This window comes from Corvus brachyrhynchos, unplaced genomic scaffold (assembly GCF_000691975.1).
Source record: "Corvus brachyrhynchos isolate BGI_N302 unplaced genomic scaffold, ASM69197v1 scaffold188, whole genome shotgun sequence".
NCBI lineage: Eukaryota > Metazoa > Chordata > Aves > Passeriformes > Corvidae > Corvus > Corvus brachyrhynchos.
This window is the reverse complement of record NW_008239647.1, coordinates 1,191,929-1,197,914: the sequence shown is the minus strand read 5'-3', so window position 1 is coordinate 1,197,914 and position 5,986 is coordinate 1,191,929. Positions and strand designations below refer to the sequence as shown.

The following is a 5,986-nucleotide window of genomic DNA, read 5'->3' as shown; positions in this document are numbered from 1 at the left end:
GAAAGAGTCACACAAATGACCTTTTTATAAACTGTGTCTCCTGTCACTGCTGTTGTCCCTTGCTTCTGAACTGTGGCATTCTGGCCAGAGGTCACGGTAATCCTGAGATACCTTTAAAGGCAAAAGCAGTATTTACTAAGTGTGTTTGAAAGCAGTTCTCAAGGAAGGCAAAAAAATGTGCAAGTGGACAGGTGTAAGAAACTTTATTCCCAAATTTAGTTGAAGTTTATATATTCTTATACAAAAATCAACTTTTGCAGGGCATACACGTCCTCCTGAAAATGGCTTACCTCATTTCAGACACTTCTCCTTGCCTTTGCAACATTATCAAGGAGGGAAAGAAGGTGTTCAAAAGGCAACAAGCTACCATTTAGGTTAATGAGAAAACAACGCACAAACTTTGTGCACCGGAAATTCTGTCCCATGTTGGCATATAAACATTCATTTATGCCTCACAGAATACCAGCTGTAAATCAGAAGAAAATGGTTAACCCTGACCTTGGTCTCAGATTGCAAGGACAAAAGTCAATTAATTCCCAAAAAATTGACAAATAGATTATTAATCACACCTTTCCCAGCTATGAGCTCTGATCCCTTTGCCTGGAGTGGAAACTTACCTTAATTCTGCCTGAAAGCATAACTGGCACCGCCCCCCCCCCCAAAACAAAACCCAAAAACAAACCCCAAAAAACTAAAACACTCAGCTGAATTATTTTGAATTCATGGTCTGGGTGTTTTTTTTAACTTTACACCACTTGAATAACCTGAAAGCTGATCAAGCAACTGCTCCCCTGTCTCCCCAGAAATGTTTGCTAATGTAATTGGCACCAGTTCCTCAAAACCAAAGGAACCCTGATAGCAAAAGCACTTTTACTTCACGGCTGGGTCTCCACTACAGTTTCTAGAATTCATCTGGACTTACACACCAACAGGAAAGGAGTAAAAGATGTAGTCTAATACAGTAATGTACCAATGCTACCCTAAGCCACTAGTACTTTTTCTGAAAATTAAGCTTTTATATCAAGGAAGAATCTGTGGCATGATTCATGAGACAAAGCGTTGCTGAATTCCAGTCACTTCCCAAACCCCAATGAGAACAGTAACTCGACAGCTGGGCTGCAAAAGAAGTAGGCAGGGCCTGTTGAAAGAAGCTGCCTGTATAATCTACAGAACACAGCAAGGTCGCATTGTATTATCCTTGTAAAACAGAGATTTCTTTCTCCTAGTTGTTTTTCTTTTAATTGCATTAAAAAAGATCAAGTATGAAGAACAAGTACATACAAAAATAACCCACATCTTCAACAACTGATAAGAACCATAATTACCATTTCTCTTTTTAGAGGGCACCCCCAGTCTTTAGCTATTCACTGCTAGTTGTGGGTTTCAAACCCTCCTGGTAGGAATAGGTTATTGAGACACTCACCAGTCAATGCCAACTGGCTACACTCCCTTGTTACTTCCCACCAAGCCTGACCAGCTGTAACAGGGAATTTGGTAATATCAAAAGGACACATCTCTTTAGGCAGAGGTATAATATAGTAGGCTGCTGTGGCTTTCCTTGCCTCTCTCTTTTTGAACACAGGTACTAGACACCACATTTACCAGAACACCAAGGGGTGAGTCAACTAACCACAAAGAGGTCATCAGTAGGTTTTCTCGCCACCTTTCAGGAAGAGTAACAATGTAGTGCCAGCCTACTGCCTTACAGAATAATGATTTTACCTTCCACAACTTCTGTCAAACGTATGCTAGATGATGGTATTATTAGCACAGAATACACATTCTTGGTAAGGTAGCCACAGCTATTTAATCAACAGGTCTGGAGAATGATGAACCGGCTGTAACTTAAGCAAAGTAGTAGCACATTTTGATAGGCATGATGCTAGAAAGAAAAATTACAGGGCATCAACACTATTACATCTGTGACAAGCTAATTTGACTAAATCAGGTTCTATAAAGACATTACAGCTCCACAGTACCAAGAGCCATTGCTGTTCCTTAAAGACCCTCACTGCTGGAAAGTGTTCTCTGATGCTCACCCCTTACTGTTGCATCATCTGAGTGCAAGATTATTTTAGTAAACTGTGTTTGCAGGGTTTTATTTCCTGACAGCTGCCACAATTCTCTGCTGGTTCAATGTCAGTACAAGCCAAGGTATTGATGAGGACCTTTCAGTCATGTGGGATCTCACTGCTCTTGTAAACATCTACTCAAACTCTCTGTGTACCTCTAGCTGTTGACTCTGGAGATAACAGTATCTAGATCCACCTGCAGCCATTTAGTTTATAACCTGCCCTTTAGCATTAGATCCTTTTCACTACACCTTAAATCTTTCTAGGCCAAAAAAAAAAAAAAAAAATTACCTCAGCTTTCATTTTCTTTCATTTTCCATTTTATGAATGCAACTGTGTTTAAACAGCATTATATAGCTAATATGAGAAATATAGTAGAAAACCAATAGAACAATGTAATAAATATAGGAAACATCTGTACTATGGAAATACGTATATAACAACAAAAGGTTTCTATCAAAAAAAGGAAGGATAGCATGAAAAGAATGCCATGGTAATAGGGTAACACACAAAAAATGCTGTTCCAAGCTTTGCCCTACAGCCAATAACCTGATTAAAGAGACACTGGTGAGTACAGCAGCTGAGTGCCTGTAACCATTCAAAAGGATGCAGGAAAAGAAGCAAGTTTGGAGGACAGCTTGGCTGGACCAGAGCTATATATATGATCACACTATGCAATAAATCTGAGGCACTTATGCACTAGAAGTGCATCACACTGAAGCATGTCTAGGAGCCCCCAACCCCAAAAGGTCAGAGCGGGTCTCAGCTCTAAGGAACATGACTGTACAAAAGGTGTCCTCTTTGTGTGCAGCCTCACTTTCTGGACACTTCCAGAATCTAGAACCAACATAATTTTTGCCTGGACAGAAACTCTTAGATATTTTTCTCCCCAGCTGAGTCCAGCTACTTTTCTTCATTGTATTCAGAGTATATCACCTGCAATCTGTCTTATCATTGCATCTGCTGCCATCTTCTGCAAGTCTTGTCACTGAGAACTTCCTTTGATGTCACCTCACACCCAGTAGTTCCAGCATGTAAAGACCACCACCATAATTATAATAAAAGGCCAGATACTGCCCTCTTTGCATGTTGCCTAGTGGCTCATGAGGATGGCCTGCTCCCAGTCTTGTTCCTGGTGAGCATGTGTTCGTGTCAGACTGTATACAACGGCAGAAAAATAGCCTGGGGCTAGATGGGTCAACGAAGAGAACTCCCATGTTGCTTGAGTAAATGTCACTGGATGCACTGTAGAGAGACTTGTGGCCACAGTGCCTCCACTGTGCCCTGCGTGCGTATAAACACAAGACCATGCATTGTTTATTCGCTTACATGTAAAGCATTTGCACGTGCTACCTTCAACTACTTGGGAAACGTGCAACTGTTCACACAGGGGAAGAGCCAGCCAATCCTTCCAGGCAAGAGAGCCCCAACAAAATCCAGCTATAGGAAGCAGGGACCCACCACCACAGATGTCACACACTTTCTAACACACTCTCCTCCACTGCTCTGTTTCTGCTGCCAGTCTGCTATTTTCAGCTCCTCCTGTCCTCTCCTTTGTTAACTAGAAAATGACTTCTTCCTTGGAAAAGACCAGAGTCACAGAAATTGCTCCTACAGCACAGTTCACTTGCTTTGCTTCCCTCCTGCCATCCTCACCCCGTGCTCTCCTGCTAGCTCCTCAAAGCTGCAGCTCTCTGTTGCTCTCCATCTGCGCAAGGGTTGGAACAGCGGATTTGCACTCCCAGCTGGTAACTAGGAACTAAGTGATAAACAGGTTGTAAAATTACGTTTCTACATTGCTTAGCAAACTAGGATTTTATTTCATATTGGCCCCTGTACACTTAAAATAAACACAGTTTAGGATTATCTGGAATGAAAGAGCTGTAAGAAAACAATGAGGAATTGCCAGTAATGTCATGCCAATCAAAATTCACACAGTGCTTTACGTTTTCACAAACACTCTTTATATGTCTTTCTTAATTAACAAATAATCAGCTGTGTATCTAGAATACAAGTTTCTTATCTGAAGAGAGCCAGTGATGACATTGCCTGATTATGTGCAATGTGCTGCAATAACAATTTACTGCACAGAAAAACATTTCTTTTTGAGCACACCTAGAGCATGCCAGTGATTGCTGTACAGGAAATTTGAATTTAAAGAATGTAGGAAAGGATCAGTTCTGTGGATTTTTTAGGATTAATTTTTCAGTGTTAAGGTTATTCGAAATAACACACAAAGTCATTCAAACTCAGAGTATGTTTTCTCAGATCATGAGGGCACACACAAATACTCCGTAAGATGAAACAAAGCTTATTTGTAACTTTCCCATCAAGGGCTAGCTCAGTCACAATTAAGTACTCACACCGCATATTGTGATAGCCTCTGGTCTAAAGGGATTTCAGTGGCTGCCCTATTTCCCTATTCCAAGGGGGAAGGGTATCAAGAATGAGTAGAGGTCATGCTGCAGTAAAACAAACTGTCAGAATGACATTCTTACCTATTTAGTTGTGATTATCTTCTCTCCACTACTAGCACCTTGTTACCATCCTTCATCAAATCCTCCTGCCCTCGTAACCTCTGGGCAAGTGCCATGCCAGGTGCTCACTACACAACGGGCCAGTGCTGAACGAAGCTTGGCTAAGACACAGCTTTATGAAATGCTAGACTAGTCTTTGCTATACTTCTCACATCTCTCTATTTAAATTCCACAGCCAGCACAGCACACACCATAAATAATAAAAGTGGTTACTACGGTAGCTTACAAAAGTCCAAATTTATAGCACATGATCACTGTACTACTGACTGCCAACAGAGGATATACCATCCAGAAAGTAAAGGGATGAGAGCGTGACATAGTCACACTCAACATAATTTTGTCTGCCAGAGCCTTGCTGAAACACCTGACATGATTACTGTGTTTGGTGGTTTATGTATTCTTCTCTCTGCTGGGGAAAAAAAAAAAAAAAAAAAAAAAAGGAAGTATATATCCAAGTCGCTTTCAGATTCTTTAAACTGCAGTGATGGTTTCAGTCACCATCATACACTGTTTTAACAAACAAAAACCCACCAAAACAAAACAAAAAAACCCAGCCCCAGGTTTTCTTTGTGTTTGGCAACATCTGTTTGAGGGAGGCTGACCAAAGCAAGGAGTACATACTCAACTACCAGCACCTACAGAAATCAAAGGGTTTGGGTAAAGTACTCAAGACACTGCGATAACCTGTTTTTTTTCTTTTTCAGGCAAAAAGTGAGCAAAGAGAGACCCATTTATATCACTTTACTCATATCTGTATCTAAAAACACAACCATCTGTACTTTAGTAAGACTGCTTCTGTTGTTGCTTTACGTTTTGCAACCATCCTGTAAATATATTCAGAAACATTTTCAAGGATAACTTAAGCGACTCAAGGACTTTCCCTTTAAACAACAAGCAGAACATGGAATAAAGTTTGACACTAGTACAAACACCAATTAAATTTACCACGACAAAGCCTTCCCATTAGAATTTACCACTCGCAAGACGTCACAGACTGTAACTCATGCTTAGTAAGTGCAAGAGCAAACCTAAACCACCTGTAATTAACCGCAGGTAATTGTCACGTAAGCGGACACCGCCGCCGCCTGCCTTCGGTCAGGACGGCGGTACTTCAAAACCCGCGAACGCCACAGCTCAAGGGACGGCAGCGGAGAACGAAAGCATCTCGCTGTGAGCGGGGAGCACAGGCGGCCGCAACCCGGGCCGCCCGCGGGCAGGGAGCAACGCGACCGAGGCGGCTGCCCGCAGAGAGCTTCTCCCACGCCGTGGGCGGCTTCTTCGGGCAGGATGATGTGTACGCATACACTGATACAGGGAAAAAGATTTGAGGTTTTTGTTGGTTTTTTTTTAAAGTTACTCTCGGGCTGGAGGCGCGGT

At 41.8% G+C, this 5,986-nt stretch overlaps 1 protein-coding gene across 1 annotated transcript in view; it reads right to left on the bottom strand.

The window, feature by feature from the left end:
• LOC108448635 (potassium channel subfamily K member 17-like) overlaps positions 1–5,986 on the bottom strand; it is a 32,870-nt gene that overhangs the window by 24,718 nt on the left and 2,166 nt on the right. The gene's annotated exons all lie outside the window — the stretch shown is intronic.